Below are 21,593 nucleotides of genomic sequence, written 5' to 3' on the forward strand. Positions count from 1 at the left end.
AGTTTAATATCTAGTTACTCTATGAGTCAATCAAATTCAACAAATTCATTATTGCAATCAAATTCAACAAATTCATTCAGAATAAGCACGCACTCTGTGTTTATAGCCTATAAGCAATTCACTAATTTTTAAGAACTACTTATTTGTTACATGTAGAATTATCATTAATAGCTTAAATGCTTGAAGGAACGAAACAGATCTGAGTTAAATGTGAAAATCGAAAATTTCGTCAAAAATTCGGATTTTTTTACTGTCTATATATGAACTTTTGTTCATAAACTTTCTAAGTCTCATTAAACTTTTGTTCTCCGATCTCAATAATTTATCTTAAGAGTTTTAATTGCTTAAGGAGTATTATTGGTTTAACTGTTTTAGCTTGATGACCGACGACTTAGACTGAAGTTGATTTCGGAGACCCTGTCAGCGAAGAGGGACACCTCACTCCTTCATCTGTAGTGGTACCAGTGGATGCCTGGAATATTGACTGTAAAAGTTATAGAATGTTGTAGATGGTGCTGACTTAGATGAGTAGCTGACTTGGTAGAGGTGATGTGTTGCATCGAGGACTTGTTTTCTGGAAGTAGAGATTGGAGTAATTTAACTAGTTCCTCGTTCTTTAGTAGCCCTTACATTTCTCTGAAGATTTGCAGAAATCGGTTGGCTGTGTCGGTAGCTTTCTTCCTGCATATAGCGCCACAGCCCGTAAAACAGGCTAGGTGCTCTGCGCTGCAGTTGATACAGGTGGCCGGAAATCTTCTAGGTCTCGTGCACTTGTACGAATAATGAGCACCCACACACTTCATGCACACAGCTTCGTCGGTGCAAGTCTTTTGGGTATGCCCTAATTTTTGGCATCAATACTAGATTTCATAGCGACCTACTCGAAATTGCTCTATCTGCTCTGGTGTTGATAGTATCTGGGAGTATGATCAGAAAGAGGGGGAGGAGCTCATACTCATAGTCACTCCTCTTCCTTAGCTGCTCCGTTCTGATAGGCTGATGACCAATATCTGTGATTTCTTTCTGCAAGACCGAGTTTTTGTAATCGTCTGATTGTCCTTTGACTAGGAATTTAAGTTTTCTACTAAGTTTTCCGGGTCTAAGTTTAAGTTTCTAGTAAGTTTTCTAGGAATTTAATGTTTTTATTTATAATTGTAATTATTTTATGTAGAATGCAATTGAAATTGCGTATGGAAAAGAACGTACGGAAAAGTACGTTCAAACAAATAAGCTATTTATGGCAGTAAAAATAAATAATAATTAATGCTACAGCCTACATCACAAGGACCTGTTGTTTCTGATTAAATATACTAAATAAACTTCAAACAGAAACATTCATTGATTAACGATGTAATTGAAGCTATTAATAGTTTTAATAGATTCAATAAATTTGCTGTATTTCATATTGTCTTTCGTGTCCAAATTTATAAAAATTCTAGAAATCTTTTAAAATTGTTCGAGTGTTTAAGATTTTAAAAACTCATTCCTTGAAAATTTTGTTAAATTTTAACAAAAGGAATTTTTATCCGTATCACGTGATGTTTAATTTTGGATTATTAACCCCTTGGGGACGGATGATTCAGAAAAGCGTTCGTACAAAATCAGGATCAGGACGTAATTAAATAAAAAACGGTAACTTTAATGTAGTCGTTTCTAATTTGATAGACTTACTTTGCTTTTACTTTAATTATTGTTAGTTTAATCATACACATAATCAATGTTAATTCGAAGTATAACTAAATAATTTTATTTTGAACAAAGTAATGGTGAATTAAATAAATCAAACAATTATAACTCCGCCCACAAATAAACTGCTAAAGAATTACTTTGATTACCAGCTTTATCTTTTTACCCTGGTTGATACGGTTTCATACTGGCATGTATTTGTGACAGTCGGCGCGAAAGGGTTAAACTTAGCACTAACCCTAAGTAGAAAATGAGTAATAAGTAGGCGTTACTTCCCTCTGACAAATTGGTGTCACTTTTTCAGGAAAAAATAAAAAAAGTGAAACAGTTCTCTTAGCAAGCTCGCATTTCGTTCTTATCTTTTATATCTCAGCTTTAATCATTTGTTTATGCTGTATTATTAAGTATCGAAAAATTCGTACTATTATACAAGGATGCAAAAGTAGCCCTTTTAAAAAAAGTTGTAGACATTAACCCTTAAATATATAAAGGTTGAAAAAAAAGTTCGGAAACGTTCAAATGTATCAAGAAATATACATTGATCGAAAAAATAAAAATCGACATCTCGAGACTCTTTAAGAACATAATAATATACATGTCCAAAGAAAATAATTTAGAATTATTTTTAATTTTTCTCCGATGGGTCTCGAGTTTGAGCAGTGGTATTTCAAATAGTTCTAAAATCGCCACAATTTCTTCGCGTCACATATGTTGTGTCATTTTAAGCTGAAACATTACCATTGAGTAAAAGGCTAATAATTCTACCACTTTCATTTCTGAAAGAACATTTTTTATTACTGTAAATAAGAGGCATGCTCCTTCACGGGCAGAACTTATCCGTATACTTAATGTCATGCTTTTATTTAATTTATTTTTTATTAATTTAATTTAATTTATTTTTTACTTGAAATATATATATCACTCCGAAAATTTCGAAAAAGTTTTCGAAATTCTTTTCTTTATTTTCTTTCGAAATTCTTTTCTTTATTGAACTTACAAATTCGCTTTATTTTATAACCACCATTGAGAAGCAGCCCCAATTCTGAGTTCAATGTTAAACTCCATGGCCTTCGAATGTTGAACCAACCCAGAAGACATTTGAAACTTCTGGATCAAGTGCTGGAACAAACTAACAGTCATGGAGGACTTTTTGATGAAACTAAACCACATTTGCTTTACTCGGAAAGGAAAATCGCGAAAACCTCCGTCGAGGTCACCCTTCGGCAAGGGGATTCTAATCCATTATTCACCGAACCACTGAGAATACTTTACCTAATCACTGTTGTTGGTGCGAGCCGGGAGCAGAATTCGTATCTACTAGCCAACACAGGGATTCGTACCCGAGTCACCTCATTGAGAGGTGAATGCTCTATCACCTGAGCCACCACGATCCCTCACTATTTTACTTTATTTTATAATGACGTTGAACACCCTACTCAGTTTTGAAATTTTAAACCCTATCCAGAAGACAAGGGAAGTATCGGAAGAGATTTTCCTTCGTAGAGGTTTTTTTATGAAACTAACCTGCATTGGCATTGTATGGTGAGGTAAGAAACGAAAACCTTCCATGATTAGACAGCAAGGGGACTCTAATCCATGATCCGTATACCACTGAGGATAATTTACGTCAGCCCTGTGGTCTTTGCGATCCAGGAGCGTAATTTATATCGACCTGTTAAGGCCGTGATTTGAACTCGAGTTTCCTCGTTGGGAGGCGAGCTCTCTATCCCCTAAGCCCCCTCGGCTCAGTAAAATGCACTTTGAAATGTTTTCGTGTTGTAAGCATGTAAACTATTAATTATAATTCTACACAAGAAGCTCTTAAAAATCATACAAATATTAAACACCAGCCTACACGACGGGACAGAATGGTTTTTAGAGATTCATTTTATAAATAAATTTACCAAATATACTGCAAGAAGAAGCATTCACCGATTGACTGTGTAGTCTAAGGTAAGATTGCTGGAGTTTCCAATAGATGTTTCATTACATCCTTATTATCAAAATTTATGAGAAATCTAGAATTCTTCTCAAATTTTACTCGAAGTCAAATAGTTGATATTTGAGTCTTGAAATCGAATTGTTGCTGTTTTTGCTTCAAGTCAAATAGTTGAAGTAAACGTAATTATAGAAAAATGAAACATCATCCATTTAGCGTGATGTTTTATTTCGGATCATTAAACAAAAGACATAATTCAAAGCAGAAATTGAGAAATAAATAGTAAGTAGTTGGCATCAGAAAAAAAAGTAGATGTTTTCCTAGAAAAAAAAATGAGCACCACTTTCCTTCCCTTTCTCACATTCAGGAATTTTTTTTAATAATATGGTAGGAAAAAAAATCGATTTTACAAACGGTTCTTACTTAATATACAGTACCAGAAATTTTTATAAATCAAAAGAATATCCATCATGATATTAAAATTGTCCAAAAACTACGGAGAGTCCAAAAACTACTTTCTAAGAGAATCTTTAATGTAAATTATCTCTGAAAATAATGATTCGCAGGCATAGGTAGATGAAAATATGGTTAACATAGCACGAGCCAGCTCCTTCAAACAGTTAAATGTGTCTGGTTCCAAACGAATTCCATGTTTCCAAAATTTTGTTATTGGCATTTTTACTTATATTGCTTGTCAATCTTTTTGTTTCAATTAATTCCAACTCTTTTCTTGTTTCAATAAATTTTTGAATCCATATTGAACTAGACTGGAAATCAATCAGCTGCATTTCAAATTCTTCAATATCCAACCAATCTAACTGGGACAAGTTCAATTTATCAGATGAAGTCACATCGGCTTACATAATAAACTTGAGTGCTTCTGATAATTCTTTGAACTGGCAAAATATCACTGAAACTTAATTGATTGAAGAGTCAATTACAGAAATAAATTCTTCAGTGACGGTTTATTCGCCTGGTTTCTCATGCAAATCTAAATCGTTAATATTTTTTTTTCAAGTTTGGAAAAATACTTGTCGTTTCTTGTAATAATATCGTTCTTGAAAACATGCAGTTTAGCCAAAACGCGAATGACATCTGTCATGACGATAATTGTTTTATTTGTGCCATGAAGTTTCACATTCAATTCATTGAAACGGTGACAAATGTCTCTAAAAACGAAATTTCGAAAGCCACATAATATCCAACACCTGTGGGTATTGTTCAATTCCCCCCTCATTTTGCAGAAAAGGTTTGATTTCTTCTAAGCGCATTCCCGTGGCTCAACCAGCGAACAATATTATACATCAGTAAGCCATTATACACCGAGTTGATTTCATCCAACAGAGCATCAAACTTTCGCTTATTTAAAGCCTGCGAAGAAATGAGGTTGACTATTTTTGTGCCTACCACCATTACATTATCAAGAGATGTTAAATCTCTCTTAGCACACAAGGCTTGTTGGTGAATGATGCAGTGGAATTCAGAAATCGAATGCCACAAGCCTGTTTGAAATAAACTTATGAAGCCATATTTTTTGTCCACCATACTTGGAGCACCATCAGTTGTTACTGAAACAATTTTTTTCAAATCAATTTCTTTGTCAATAAGTGAATTTTTAGCAGCCGTACAAATATCAATGCCTTTTGTAGTTGATAGCAACGATGTTATCGCAATAAATTCTTCCTTAATGACGTTTCCTTCGAAATATCGAGCATAAACAGCTAAACGTGCAGATTTAGTGACGTCAGTGCTTTCGTTAAGACATAGCGATATAAAAAGAGCAGGAGTTAATGCCAATTTGTTGATCTCTTACATTCCCGGCCAGTTTAAAGATTCTTTCTTTTATTGGGTTTTTAGACAGAGGAGTATATTTGATGAGCTGAATTATCTTCGAATCGAAATCATCAAAAAGTGATGGCGCGCATACTAACCGGGCTTCCTTCAAAAACTCTCCCTCTTGAAAAGGTTTACTATGCCAAATAATGACATTTGCAGCCGAGTAACTTGCCGCACTCGCATGACAATTTTTACCAACATATTTAATCATAGACGTCGACTGTTTATTTCTGCCTCTTATTGCACTTACAATTAAAATTTAGTGATCGGTGGCGTGCCCAAAATATTGTGTCGCGTACCATTGGTTCTTCATCCATGCCCAAGAGCCTGAAGATCCGATCATTAGATCGAAAATTGTTCTGGTGGGTCCAAATTTTATTTTACGCACTGAATATACTATTTTTAATCACCAGAATTTTAAAAATATCCATTGAAAGTGGCAACACATACTGTGAAAAAAAATCCCAAATTTTAAAGTATCATTTCGAAAGGACGGAAACAGAAAATTGAACAACAACAAAATAAAACGCATTCTAACGCCTGAAGCAAATTTTATTTACTGTCACAAAAGCTATTCAAACATTCATTTGACATATATTTTTATACAGCACAGTTTTTTCAGTTTACAATTAGGGCTGAAAGACGGAAGGATGTAAGACGGAAAAGGACTGAAGACGGAAAAGAGTAAGAACTGGTTACAAAAAAATTTCATTTTTACCTTTTTTTCGGGAATAAAACAAACCAAATTTTTTTTACGGATACAATTTATATTCTGAATTGCTTCTTCACCGAGAAAAAATTTCAACCCCTCGGGGTCTGAGCAGGGGTAAGCTAATCTTTGTAACTTAAGTGTAGAGAGCGACCCTACACGAGTGGTAATTACCAGGGCGGCCGGGACTTTAACACAGCCACACTTACTTACACATATACGCACATCCTCACATTCCTTTAACTCGCCCCCCCCCCTTTTGTATGTACTCCCAAACTGTAAATATTCATTAGTGTTTATTTTCCCATTATACTTTAATTTTACCTTTTTTCATGTGCTATTTCATTACTTGTAATTTTGCTATTACCTAGTAATGGCAAAGTGCCATTTTTTTTTCTTACGAACTCCGTTTTGCTCCCCAAACTTTATTTTTGTCATGCATGTTTCTTAGTCTAATTTCAGGATGAATGGGAAAAGGGCCGTTAGGCCTTAGACACCCAGTTCCACTACAACGAATGAACGAACAGAGAGAAAATTACCGTATGGCCTCAGACTCCCAGTTCCACTACAACGAACGAACGAGAAAAAATTAAAAGCAATGAATTGTCTATTGATAAGAATAGATTTACTCCTCCCGAAAATTATTGAAATAGTTTACTACCAATTTTTTCTCTTTTCCGTCTCGCTTTCAGGCCTGTTTACAATTATTCATACGAAGAAAATTTACCGTTTAAAAAATCGTATTACTAATCTTTTAGCTCTGACATGAAGCTTCTGATAAAGATGAAAAAGGATGCCAATTATTGTATCGAAAAAATCGCATAAAGCGATTAAAGATATTCCAAGCCATATTCCTATGTAGCCTCCTATGTTACTCCATAACTCCACCCTCTAAAAAAAAGAGACCAATTATAATTACTAAAATTTCCCTTATTCCCTAAAACGAAACGTTTTACGGATTTACTTTGCAATATTTTCCCTCACTTTTTTTGAGGAGCACAAAGATTTCGTGTCACTCGAATACTAGCTCTTCATAAATTAGTCTCAATAAATAATATTTACGTAACTTTAATTTTTGCTTAAATTTATGCTTTTTTAGAAATAATTATTGGTTTCATAAAAATGGATATTTAATTTGAAACTCTTTAAATTATTTACTTCCTTGAACATCATAAAAATTAGAATAGATTCAAAGTGAAATTGGAATTTAAGAAATGGAATATTATTTTAAATCCAATTTTTACCTCCGTAGTTTTTATTAACACAATTTTTCAGACTATTTTATCGTATTGTTTGACAAAGTTTTCGATTTTTACAGTTTTTTATTTGTTATTTTTTATTAACTATAAAGTTTTGCTCTCTAAAAAACTTCATATCTCGATTTTACAATTTTTAAAATTGTTTCTGCTTTATTAGTTCATTCAAAAACAGGCTCAAAACAGTTCATATATTAAAAAATCAATTGTGTTATAAGTCGTAATTTAAAAAATTCTCATAAAATGAGTTCGAGTAATACTCTTGTGTACAAAATTTTAAATAATATTTGTCTAAATAATTTTCGCACAAGAAAAGACTTCCTTTTTGCTCCTAATGAATAAGACCTAAATTTTATTTAACCAATAAAAGTTTGTCACGTAATTTCTTTCCCAGCAAAACTATCTTCGATTTCTTAACCTTGCTTATATTCTTAATAAAAATAGCAATTATAATGTGCTTTAATGATGGAAAAATCAGTCCTAAAAATGTAATTTCGAGAATCAGCACAAAATAGCTATTTTTTTCACATTGACGCGATTGATTTTAAATTTTACAATAAAAAGTACCGTCACCCTGACTGCTGGTACTTTTTACCTCAAATCGGACCCGAATTTTTTACAGTGTACTCAGTACCCTAAAATTGTTTAATTTACATTGTTTGGGTTATTAATCTGGTTGAAAAGTATATTTCCTTGCTTTAAATCTGAAATCTACGTAGTTTTGAAGATGTTCGTAAGTTTTTGAGCTGAAGCTACATTTTCTTTCTAAGGCATTTTTAAAATTAGTTATAAAGTATTTTTAAAGTATATTTCGATTCCTTTGATAGATATATTTTCAACTTTCACTGCTAGAATCTTAGTTATTTATTTAAGCCTNAGCAAAGCGAGCATTGGATTGCGAAGCAATCTGAAATGAACTGTGAAAGCAGTTCAGGGGGTTGGTGAGCGCCATCGAGCAGGGGACGAAGCCTCCTAGTTACTAATATTTCCCTTATTCCCTAAAACGAAACGTTTTACGGATTTACTTTGCAATATTTTCCCTCACTTTTTTTGACGAGAACAAAGATTTTGTGTCACTTGAGTACTAGCTCTTCATGAATTAGTCTAAAAAAATAATATTTACGTAATTTTAATTTTTGCTTAGATTTAGGCTTTTTTAGAAATAATTATTGGTTTCATAAACATGGATATTTAATTTGAATCTCTTTAAATTATTTACTTCCTTGAACATCATAAAAATCAGAATAGATTCAAAGTGAAATTGGAATTCAAGAAATAGAATATTATTTTAAATCCAATTCTTATCTCCATAGTTTTTATTAACACAATTTTTCAGACTCTTTTATCGTATTGATTGACAAAGTTTTCGATTTTTACAGTTTTTTATTTGTTATTTTTTTATTAACTATAAAGTTTTGCTCTTTAAAAAACTTCATAGCTTGATTTTGCAATATTTTAAATTGTTTCTGCCTTATTAGTTCATTCAAATACAGGCTCAACACAGTTCATATATTAAAAAATTAAGTTTTAAGTTTTAATTTAAAAAATCGTCATAAAATTAGTTCGAGTAATACTCTTGTGTACAAAATTTTAAATAGTATTTGTCTAAGTAATTTTCGCTTAAGAAAAGAGTTCCTTTTTGCTCCTAATGAATAAGACCTAATCTTTATTTAACCAATCGAAGTTGTCGAGCAATTATTTTTCAGCAAAATTATTTTTACCCCTTTACCTTACTAATATTAATAAAAAAAGCAATTCTTTATACATTACTTTATAGTCATTTTTGTTACCTTTTTCTAAATAAATAAACAAATAGATAAATTAAGTAAAAAAAACACTAATTATCTTTATATTGCTTCATGGTTGTTGTTTTTTTGAAATTCTAATGAGCTTTAAATGATTGGAAAAGCAGTCATAAAATTGTAATTTCGAGAATTAGCCCAAAATAACTATTTTTTTCACGTTGACGAGACTGATTTCACATTTTACAGTAAAAAGTACCGTCACACTGACAGCCGGTACTTTTTACCACAAATTGGACCGGAATATTTTACAGTACTCAGTACCCTAAAAATGTTTAATTTACATTGTTTGGATTATTAATTTGGATGAAAATGTGTATCTCTTTGCTTTAGATCTGAAATCTACGTAGTTTTGAAGATGTTAGTAAGTTTTTGAGCTGAAGAGCAATATATTTTCTTCATAAAGCATTTTTAAAATTAGTTATAAAGTATTTTTAAAATATATTTCGATTCCTTTGATAGATATATTTTCAACTTTCACTGCTAGAATCTTAGTTATTTATTTAAGCCTAATTCCAATTTTTTTATTTCCTTTTTAATTTCTTATATTGAAAAGAAAAACCTTTTCCAAGATTTTAATTTCTGAGGTTGTTATTGTTTTAATTCCCTAAAGCCTTTTTTTTGTTTAGGATTAAGCTGAGGAATTTCTTGTACAATCAAAACTACCATATAATGTTAAAATGTACAGTTTTTCTTACTCTATGGTAACAAAAATAAACGCTAGGTAGTTTTGAACGAAGCGGGTTGGTAATAACTCTTATAAAATTAACAATAAAATATGGTCTTATCACTTGTGAAAAAAATCGGTAAATGAGGTAAAATTTGTAATTTTATCGTATCTTAGAGTATATCATAAAAAACATTTATTCGGTTAAATTTACTTTTCAGTTTTGTATGTTTTACTACATGTGTAGTAATGAGAATTTCAGGTAAACCGCTACCATATAAACGGAAAAATTCCGTAATGAATGGTTTAAATGCAGTACTTTTAAATACTAGAATTATGATTTATTGCTAGAAATGTCATTATCATTCAGTCCGTAATTTTACAAGAATTACTTTCTTTGTGTTTTATTTCATAGAATTATTATTATTTTTTGTTCGTGTATACTAATAATATATCAAGTTGTATATCAAGTGAATATATCAAGTGAAACGCTCAAGTGAATCTCCCTTTTCTCTTGAGCAATAAATCCATCCTCTCCCTAAACTAAGAAAGGAATATAATTTTTTTTGATAAAATAATATTATATATAATGTTCAATACCTCTATTTTTATTTTCTTGATACCCCTATACATTCATAAGCATTTATGAGTACATTTATTAATGGAATACAGAAGTTTGAAATCAAGCAAATAAAGAGTACTTATTAGAAATATATATATATATATATATAAAANGTTTATTTTTGCCCTGCACATTCATTAGATTTTAATCATTGCTCTCATTGCAAAAGCATTTGCACGTTTCCTCTTAAAGTTATAAAAAGGTCAGCAAAACAGTAAAAGAAATCATTTGATTATATATATACACTCAAGAGCCAAAACATCAAGAGCCCTACATTTTGCAATGAACTCTCCTGGATGACGTGGAAGGCACGTGATGAGGTGGAAGTGGGATTTAACTGTTGCTGGAGAGTTTGAAGACTCATTCTTTCACTTACTTCTGTGTGTGATGGGAAAGGCTGCGGATCTAAGCGACTTTGATAGAGGGCAGATTGTAATGGCTCGAAAGCTCGGAACAAGTATTTCCGAAACTGCACGACTGGTGGGTTGTTCGCGATGTACAGTTGTTAGTACTTATACAAAGTGGATGAATGACGGTGAAACCAGCAATAGACGACATGGTGTTGGACGACCACACGCTATCAAAGAAAAAGATCGTCGGAGATTGTCTCGCTTGGGGAATCAAAACCGGAGATAGACAGTGGCTCAGCTGACAGCCCAATACAATTCAGGGTCAAGTAAAGTAGTATCAGAGCACACTGTTCAGCGTACACTGTTGGATATGGGGCGACGCAGCATACGCTTTGCTGACCAAGTGTCATCGCCAACTACTCCTGCGCTGGGCCCGGGGAACATCGTGACTGGTTCATGGATCAGTGGGAGAGAGTTGCCTGGTCAGATGAATCACGGTTTGTCATTCATCACGCCGATGGCCGTGTCAAGATATGCCGTCTTCCTGGCGAACAGTTGCTCCCTCAATGTACAGTAGGTCATACACAGGCCAGTGGTGGCGGTATTATGTTTTGGGGAACGCTCTCCTGCGTGTCTCTGGGATCCGTGGTTGTGGTAGAGCAGACCATGAATGCTACAGGGTATCTGAACATCTTTGCGGACCAGATGCACCCTTATATGGCCTCAGTTTTTCTAATAGGAAATGGAATTTTTTAACAGGACATCGCCCCGTGTCACAAGGCTCGAATTGTGTTGGAGTGGTTCCAGGAACATGATGCTGAATTCCAGTTAATGTCCTGGCCACCTAATTCACCGGATCTCTATCATCACCGGAGAACACATTTGGGATGTCATGAATCGGCAGCTCAGAGTTCAAAGACCATTAAGTCGCAATATCTCGGATTTGCGTGAACGTTGCTTAAACATCTGGTACAATCTGTCTCCGGCCATCTACCAAGGACTTGTGGCATCCATGCCATGGCGGGTTGCAGCTGTGTCGCGGGCTAAAGGTGGGCCAACTCGTTATTAAGAGGTGGTCATAACATTTTGGCTCTTGAGTGTATATCAATAAGATATTAGTTAGAGTTTTCAATAAAATTATTTACCTCAAACTTCGGTCTATAAGAATAAGTTGTAGTCGGCATCTCATTCAAATGAATAATCACAGTTATATTGTGACTGAAAAAAAAAGACTCATAAAATTTCAAATTTTAACCTGAAAAATTATTTAAAAACTTTCTTTTTGTGTATTAAATAAACGATGTAATTAAAGATAGAGGTAAAGAAATAATTGAAAATGTTTAAGAGCTAGCGTGTTATGAATTTTTTCTGGAAGTAAAAGTGTCATAAGCGCTATTTAGATAACATAAAAAACTTTATTAACTTAAAAATTAAAAAGATATAGGAAGTCGACACGCGTCGAGCATTCGATCATACGCGCCCATTTTCAAAACTCTACCAAACGTGAATGGTGTTTTCTGAGTCTTGAAAATACGGGACTAGCGCTGGAAAAGTATCCACTTTTCCATTTTTAATGCAATTAGAATTTTTCACATTATACATTTCGTATACAGATATTCCAGCTTCAGTTTCTTGGGATTAATTATTCTACAAGTGCTTTTTCCTCTTTGAAATAATATGTTTTCAATACGTCAAATTTGTAGTTACATTCCTGTGGCCTATATGGTCTTCATGCGTTTTATGCTGTTCGCTTAAAAGTATTTCCCAAATTAATAACAGCATTTTAAATTTTTTTATTTTATCGCACTCTCTAAATATTTCCCTGCACGTGTCGTAATTTCAAGTCTCAAAATGTTATAGTTTTAACGCAATAAAACTAAATTTTTCACTATGTTGAACACCCAAAACAGATGTGACAATGGCAGCAGCCGTTACTATTTTTTTACAGGGAGAAATAAAAACAATTTTTGCTCAATTTTTTTGCATCAGATTTCTTTAAATAAAAAATCGAGATGGAAAATATTCATCGATTAAACTGGGATCAAGGACTGGAGCCTTCCATCCGTTCTATCATTTTTGTTAAACATATTTTCACACATTTATGCAAAGGATTCGAGAAACGAAAGTTTCTAGAATTTTTATAAGGCAGAGTGTGCTACTATTTAGAAGATCTTGACTGTCCTTAAATTAATGAACTTATATCAACTGTTTATTTTTGCCCTGCACATTCATTAGATTTTAATCATTGCTCTCATTGCAAAAGCATTTGCACGTTTCCTCTTAAAGTTATAAAAAGGTCAGCAAAACAGTAAAAGAAATCATTTGATAGTAAGATGACCGGATGTGATTAATGCACATTAGAACTCATAAAATTGATCTCCAAATCGAAAATCCCCAAAGGATTGTTAAAAAAGTGTTCAAAGAGCGAGAATAAAACTTCGTGTGAGTGTGTTTTGTCGTAATATACTGCTAACAAGAAAACTCGTTTAGCTCCATATCAGGAAATTAAAACAAAAGAAAACACCCTTGTATGAGAGAAAAAAAATTCTCATTCAGAAAGGAGAAAGCTTTCTACTTATTTTACTGCCTGCAGCTATATCCATCATCAGTTCCCTCATTCATGGAGCACGGTAAGAAGTTTGTGCTGGTTCCGGAAGACAGAGTTCAAGTTCAAGAACACTTATCGGAATTGGGTCAACAAATGAAAAATACTGCATAAAACAAGGACTTAACAGATGCTAGAGAAGACGACTTTGTATTCACAAGTATTGTAGAAATATACATATTTTTCGATAAAGAAACAGGATATTTCCGAATCCAATCATCAATTGCAGGAGATCCAGGAATTAAGACTGTAGAAGAAAACTCTTCCAAAATCAAAAATGAAACAGAGGACTTTGAAGAAAAAATTTTGATTATAGTTCCGACTCGATTTCAAGAGAAAGTTAAAGATATCTACAAGTTTCTGAAAACTCAAGAATCCATTATTTGGAATACTAAAGGAGAAATTATTTATGAAGATAATGCCGTTCCTGGAAGCAATATTGTAAACCTTATTAATGACTTCTTAAGAAACAGAAAATCAGCTTCTGTAGGGAGAAATGTATTTTAAAAAGCATTAAGTGATGTTCGATTGCCAACACATTTAGATGTAAATAAAAAGCTGTTCATTGTAAATAGAATAAAAAAACCTGTAATGTATGCTCGCAGAAATGGTTGGTTGAAAATTTAAAAATAAATGCTATTGATTTAAACTTTTTCTCTTTGTTATTGTCGTCCAAGTTTTATTTTCGTGTAAAGTAATACATTCATAATAAAATCTTTTCAATTAAAATTTAAAAATAAATTTTACTAAAAAATTTGATTTACAAAAATTTTTTTAAATTTTTTTAAGAAAAGTTTTTCTTAAAATATATCTTCTGAAATTTTTTTTCTTGCATATAACGATAGTGTTTATAAATATTCTTTTTTTCTAGGAAAGAAACGTTTTCTAAAAGTAATCACTTTTGAAAAGTTTTCATAAAAATATTTTTTTTTCTTATATATAAAAAATAAAAACGTTAGAATTTTTTTTTTCGTAGGCGGAAAATTTTCTAACCGTATTCATTTCTTAAAAAGGTTTCTACATTTTTTTTTCTAGTAATAAAATAAAAATTTTATAATAGAAGAAATACGCAATATTTCAGTTTAATCTTATTTTATTATTTTCTAAACACAAATCTTACACGTATCTTTTCTTAACAAATTGATGCATGGGAAAATCAGTTATATACAACTGATTTAAAATATGATGCATAGAATGGCCTTGATATCGTTTAAGTAAGAAGTAAATACAATATTGAATACACACTTTCTCGGTAGGTGATTGAAATTCTCTACAATTTCATTGTACAGCTGAATAAGGAGATGTATTTATGCGATAAAAGCTGAATGGTCTACCAAAAGAGTCATTCAATTCTACCTCATTCTTCTGATTCGCAAATAAAGCAATCCAGTGAGTACCGGGCTGTGTGGAATTATCGGAATTGGCTCACGCACAAGAATTTTTTCCGTAGCGTCGGCAATGGATCTCTCGAATAAACTCCTTGAAAATAAAGTGATGTAATCTTTTCCTAAGATAAAATGCGAAATAGTTGCATTCCATCCATTCTTCAGTTTCCCAAGTCATACAAAATATTTTTTGATTTGTTAATCTCGTTTGAAATTTCTCACTCGGCAAAAATAATGACATATACAGTTTGCTCTGGAGATTTGTTAGATTTCAGTTCCAGTCATGTGTTTAATCAGGTTTCGATACTTTCCTGAACATAAATCTGAAGACTGATCAAATCTAAACAATGTAATTTCGTTCACGTATTCTTCTCCGGAAATAAATATTCCTATGTCTTGACCCACTCGTTCCGTACCGGTAAATAAAAATTGATAAGCATGAATGTATTGGTTTTGTGAGAAATCGCGTTCTAGAGAATTGTGAGGTACTGGTTGTCCGTCAACATACACTCCAATAAAATTTAAATCAAAATGTTTAAATTCATAAGGAGATTTTGTAAGTGATCCGAGGAAAGCATCATTATCTACACATCCTACAATCACTTTTTTTGGCATTTGGCCTGAAAATACATTATCTTGAATAAAAGACATGTATCTTGAATAACGACAATAGAATTCACTTTTCAGAGGATTCGATTGATAGGATATTTTGCACTTGTTTTTTTCCAATGCCTTTGCATGACCAAGTATAACTTCAGGATTCACACAAACTTTTCTGATGATTAAAGACTCATGATCCAGTGCTACTTTATATCCAGCACATCCTTTTAGACAAAATTCGGATGCACTTCGCATCAGTTTTATTTTCAAATCAACTAAATTAAGTAAAAGTCTCTTTTGGTAAAATAAATCTGAATGTATGCATCCAATCATGTCCACTATGGCAATTTCTTTGAAAAAATTTGTTATTTCCTTTAAACCATCATCAGAATCTTTTTAAAATAGTTCAGCTGTTACCTGAGATGTTTTATTTGATCTGTGATATTTTTGTTTGATTATTGGTTGTAAAAAAATTCACATTTATGTTTTTTAAATAATTTTGAACAATCTTATTTTTAAATTCTATTCCATCACCTCATTGAAATGATTGAGGTTTCCGTTCTTTAAAAACTGCTTCTAGTGGTACTTTAAATTTTTTCCTGTTTTATCTTTAAAGGGAATAGCCTAGATATATATAGCGAAAACATCGATGCAAGTCTTATTAAATTTATTTATTTAATTATAGCCTTTATTAAATTCAGAACGAGATTGCATATCAACTAAATCAACTTGAAATTGTATATTCATGTCACTCATTAAAACACGATTCCGTTGAAATTTAAGCCTAAGAGACTTACGTAGTGTGTAAGAATTTTTAAAGCAGAGCCACTGTTTAATAGTATTTGCCTCCACTTCATCAACGAGAGTACGGTGCAATGCACCAACACCATAAAAACTAGCTGGTAGCTTAGGATCTTTATAAAGCGCATCCATATTAATGATACAAAGTTTAAATAAGAAAAGATTATGCAGTTGAGTCGACCTATAGTTCTGCTATTATCAACTATATACACAAATAAGAAAGAGTTATAAAGGAAATCATAAAATATTTATTGATGCTGAACTTGAGCAAAAGTCATTTCTTGCTATTTGTAGCAGTTCAACAAGATCAATAGATTCTGGGAAATTAGAAGTTACAAAGCTTAATAAATTTTCATGAGAGATAGGATGACGTGTTTTGTTTCTAACAGTATCATAAATTATTTTTTAATAATTTCATTTGGTTTGATATTCATTAAAAGTGTGTTGAATGAACGCTCTAAATGACTTAAGGCCTGGTTTCTTAGGACAGGACGCCGTCAGCTGGAAATCAGCGTTAACCTCTGATTGGTCCATTTGTGAGTTTGATAGTATACGTCATTGAACGCTCATCTTGAACTACAACTGCCGTCCGACACAACTGCAGTTGGATTACAACGTGACGTTAACCACAGAAGCAATGGCGGACAACATCCAACAGCACATTGAAATCAGCCAAGATTTTGATTTTGACATTAAACATAGCTTCTTCATAAAACATAGCATTCTTCATTTAACTGAGCTATAATGTGTTCTTTCTTGGACAAAGTCATTTTTTGTTCTCTAAAACACTAGTCGACAATAACAAAATCAATACAAATTCAAAATAAATATTTGTTTGCGTTATTAACGCATGCGCAATGAGAGATAATGTCTGCGTTGGACCGACTGCTCAAGCTGAGCTAACAAAAAAGTATTTTTTTGGCGTCAGCTCTACGTCAACTTTCCGCTGACGCCCAAATAAGGCGCTAGTTCTAAGAAACCAGGCCTTGAGCTAACAAACCAATATTTTGTTGGCGTCAGCGGAACGTTGACGCCCCGCTGACGCTCAGATAAGGCACTTGTCCTAAGAAACCAGACCTTAACTTTCATAGGATTAACTATGTCTTCGTGATTAGCTAAAAGCTTGAATATTTCAGTCCATAAGATGTGCCTTAAAGTTTCGATGATAGTTCCATTCTCTTCGGGAGCTACAACTGGCACAGGATACGTTAGCACATCTTCAAACATATTTCTTAAAGTCCAAATGACTATATTTAAAATAGTATAAATTGTCCAGCAGAAATTCTCGGAGTGAAAATATTTTATGCAATTGGGAACCATTTAGGATTAAGTTTGTCGTGAAATTATTTCCATTTCGACAAGTACTAACTTTCTTAAGGATGACGGCTTCTCGAAATTCAATCATCACGATATTTTGCCACTTATCTTTATCTTGAATGCCGACACTAGAGAGAGAGTTTCAGAATTTACACTCACTGGATCAATGAAGCATGATAAGTCTATAGAGTATTCGTCAAGAGGGTGTCGTTTCAGTCTTTCATCTTTCGTCGTTTCAGTCAATTAACTGTTCAATAAACTGTTTACTAAATGAATAAACTGGTAAAGTGTTAGAGTTATTCCTTCCTTCCATGGATAGAACTTTTCTTTCTATTTCTAGTATTCTCTTGCGTCAATTAGAATCCGTTCATTGTTAATAGAACTGGAAATAAAGACGTCTTCTCCTAAAGGAAACATAGTTTCGTGAAAAGGACTTCGGGGACACTAAAATAATAATAAAAAGAACTTATTAAGATAAACAATATTAAGCATTGAACAAAATCCATCAAAATGAATAAAAGAATACTTACTTCAGCAGCTTTTCGTTTTAATTTAGCCATTTCTATACTTAAAAAGACATACAGGAAAAAGCAAAGTTGTTTCTTATGATTTCAGTGAGAAGCTTTGATTTTTATAAGATAGATTACAACCTAGAATGCATTGCTTGGATAACTCATTTCTGATTGGTTCAAAAAACATGATGTCATTGGATGTCTTTTCTGATTGACTTAATGATGATGATGATAGCACCTGTAGTAATAAACTCGAAAAATGGAAAATAGAGCGCCTCTAGCGGGAAAAGCAAATCAATGTGGTGCAGGATATATCTTGTTTAACTTGTTAAACACTAAGAAAGTTCGTGAAAAATGAGTAGTATCATGTTTAACCTTGCATATCTGAAGTCAATGTACTCTACATAAAGGTTTATAAAAAATTAAATTTCTAATTTAAAAGTAATTAATTAAAAATGACTAAAATAAATAATCCAATATTTAAAAAAATCTAAATTATTGGAAAAATTAATCAGCATAAAAAAATTTCAAAATGGAAAAATTTTCTGAGTTTCCAAAAACTTTTTTTTTATAATAGATAAAATTAAATTTTCAATCACGAAACAACCATCCCGCGGAGACATTTTGAGGTCGCGAGTTCGAACCTTGAAATTTCATTTTCTGAACACTTTAAAGATCTAAGTAAACTTATCTAATTTCTTAAATAATACTTCAAAGAATCGTTAGATGGCACCACGAGTCATTAATAATTAATTATTAAGTATAATCATTAATAAATGTTTAAATATAGCCGTTGATTAATTATCAATTAAAACCATTGTTTAGTTTTAATCAAAATAATTCTTCGTCTATTGGTATCGTTCGCCATCAAACACGGAAAATAAATTCAAAGTTTCATGTTGCCACTAAAAAAAAGTAATATTATATTTAAAGCCGAAACTAAGTCCAAATTTTCATGTTGGCAGAAATAGGAACAGGCTGACTGTGACGTCACTTCCACGAGATCAAAAAAAAAAAAAAAGTCTCTGTTATCCCCCTGAATCCCCAAAGTTCCTGACGCAGAAGCCCCTTTATCTTAATACTAATGTTAGCTCAAAAAGTTACGTTAAATATGAAATATGTATATGGTATATTAATTGATATCGATTTTTCCACATAATATTTTCAGGTTTTCTCACTTTGTTCACCCTGATTGTTGATAAACAATGATTTATTAATTATTAACCTTTTTAACCAACTTCGAAGAGTTGGTAAAAAAGTGTTTATAGTTTCGAAGTATTTAGTTAGTATATAATAAAAAGACGGAATATATCACAAACGATGACGATGTTATCCGAATTAATAAAATGGAGATTTCAAGAATTGGGGATTTTAAAAATAAAATCATAATTTTTATAAGTTTGTTTTCGAAGACATTATTCGGATATTAGAGCGCTATTAATAGTTTTAAACTATTTATATATTGAGAGAAATTATTCTTTAGGATATTATTTTTTTATGATCCCGTGTTTTTTTAAATTCTTCCTTTCAATATATGAACAAAACTATCGCATAAGCACATAGTGACTAAATTTTTCTTGCGAATCGATCAAGTTCTGTTCTCAAATAACGACAGTCAGTGATAAACTCATGGTCGGAAAATATATCAGTTGGTAAATATGCACTAGAACTAAAAATAATTTTTTTTTGACAATTATTAAATATTCCTAAAAATATCTTTCTACTCAATCTTTCCTTTGCTTTGCAGTCAGGTCCTAGAAAAATTTCCAAAATATGAAAATTCTCTTAATTTTAAACCCTAAATATAACATTTCTGATCAGTCTTACATTAAGTTTGATTTTTTGCTCTTCTGTTCTATCGAATGTTTATTACACTGGCCCTGAAAAAAAAAACAATATAAAAAATTAATTACCTTCAATAAAAATTCCATTCGAAAGTTGAAAAGTCAGGAGAAAATGAATAAAATTTGAATAAATATAAAAAGACTTTAAGGCTGCTGCCTATTGTAAACTATTTTGCTACACTCACTCTGACCTCAGTAAACTATTCTCAATGCTCACGGCGTCATTGGAGCGTGTTGAATCATGTTATCATACACAAATTACTTGAAACCATAATAAGATGCTGATTTAAGCTAGATTGTCGTACTTTTTCACGTGAGTACAGAATATTATGAATCAACTGGAGCAAAAATATGGTTCAGTTCAACACTTTATTAAAACTGGGAGCAACTTTTCGTTGTATAACGATTCAAGGTACCGATATTTAAGTTCGAGGCAGAACCGATATTTCTGAACGCGTTGAAAAACACATTTGTACTGCGTACTCCTTAAAAATTAGAATTCAATTCAAAAGAATTAAATAAAAAAAATCGCAAAATTTGGGGAAAAAATCAAATAATAGCTCAAACTATTGATAGCTCCGTTGATTTATCAGTGAGACCATATTTTCCAGATTGCCGCGCAAACCTTCATGCTTTAGATTTTGAGAGTATGAAGCAAGCTTACATATATATGGCACAATCCATAAAAAATTTACACCCATGATACAAAAATGATATAATTTTTTTTAATTGTTCTTTATTGAAAATAAATCAACACGTATTTTTGCGTTTTTGTTTAAATTGCATATTTTTGACTATACGAATTTTTGAAAATTTCGCTTTTTTGAGCGCACGACTTTGCAAGTTATTTTTTAACGTATTGCCACCCAACAACAAAAATATTTAAATACACTTTCTTGAAGTGATTTTTCTCAAATTTTAAGAAAATCAACATTAAAATATAAAATTTTTTGTTTTTGACATAAAAAAATTCATTTTTTTGCAATTTGGACATCTTTGATTTTTTTTATATTTCAACAGTGTGAAGTATAATCCACAATGATATTAATTCCAAATTTTTGGAATGGTAAGACACTTTGTTCGAAAGATAAAAACAAAACAGCGACGGCGCGCACTCCGCGTATGTATGTACGAGTAGAATATGACTCGACTGTTCTCGAACTCATCCGCTACCTACTAAACTAGAGCGCGGCTTCACTGTTTTGCCGCTTTTTATTTTAACTACCGCACATATTGAAAATAAAAAGAATAAAATAAAAATAAAATAAAAAGAATATTCCTATAATTTTTTTTATAAAACCTTGTTTTGTAATTCTGTTTCAATTAACATAGTAAACAAATGACTGTAACTAGCAACAATTTTACTGCGATTTCAAGAAAAAAAACTAATTACTCATTTAATTATGTTAATGTTTATCAAACGATTTAAAATATTGTGTTTGTTGGTGTAAAATCAAATCAAATTTTGTAATAAAAGCACCAACTTGCCTCGTTTTGCACTTCATCAGCATCTTTAATCACTAGGTAGGATTCTTCGCTGAAAATGAAACAAACGAAATTACACAAATTGACGACTTCCAAATAACGAGCAAAAAAAAAAAAAAAAAAAAAAAAAAAAAAAAAAAAAAAAAAAAAAAAAAAAAAAAAAAAAAAAAAAAAAAA

The 21,593-nt window shown here is 31.8% G+C and overlaps 2 long non-coding RNA genes across 2 annotated transcripts in view; both read right to left on the minus strand.

Moving 5' to 3' along the window:
- Positions 1 to 6,202: 6,202 nt before the first annotated feature.
- On the minus strand, positions 6,203 to 20,251 carry LOC107445812 (uncharacterized). Its single transcript, XR_001584305.3, has 3 exons — positions 19,915 to 20,251; positions 12,013 to 12,085; positions 6,203 to 7,061 (listed from the first exon to the last, which is right to left on the minus strand). It is a non-coding gene; the product is annotated as an uncharacterized lncRNA (long non-coding RNA).
- Positions 20,252 to 21,418: 1,167 nt separating this feature from the next.
- Positions 21,419 to 21,593, minus strand: part of LOC139424998 (uncharacterized) — a 141,107-nt gene continuing 140,932 nt past the window's right edge. The window contains exon 3 of the long non-coding RNA XR_011636149.1: positions 21,419 to 21,468. This is a non-coding gene — a long non-coding RNA (uncharacterized lncRNA). The remainder of the gene's footprint in view (positions 21,469 to 21,593) is intronic.

This window comes from Parasteatoda tepidariorum, chromosome 1, assembly GCF_043381705.1.
Source record: "Parasteatoda tepidariorum isolate YZ-2023 chromosome 1, CAS_Ptep_4.0, whole genome shotgun sequence".
Taxonomy (NCBI): Eukaryota; Metazoa; Arthropoda; class Arachnida; order Araneae; family Theridiidae; genus Parasteatoda; species Parasteatoda tepidariorum.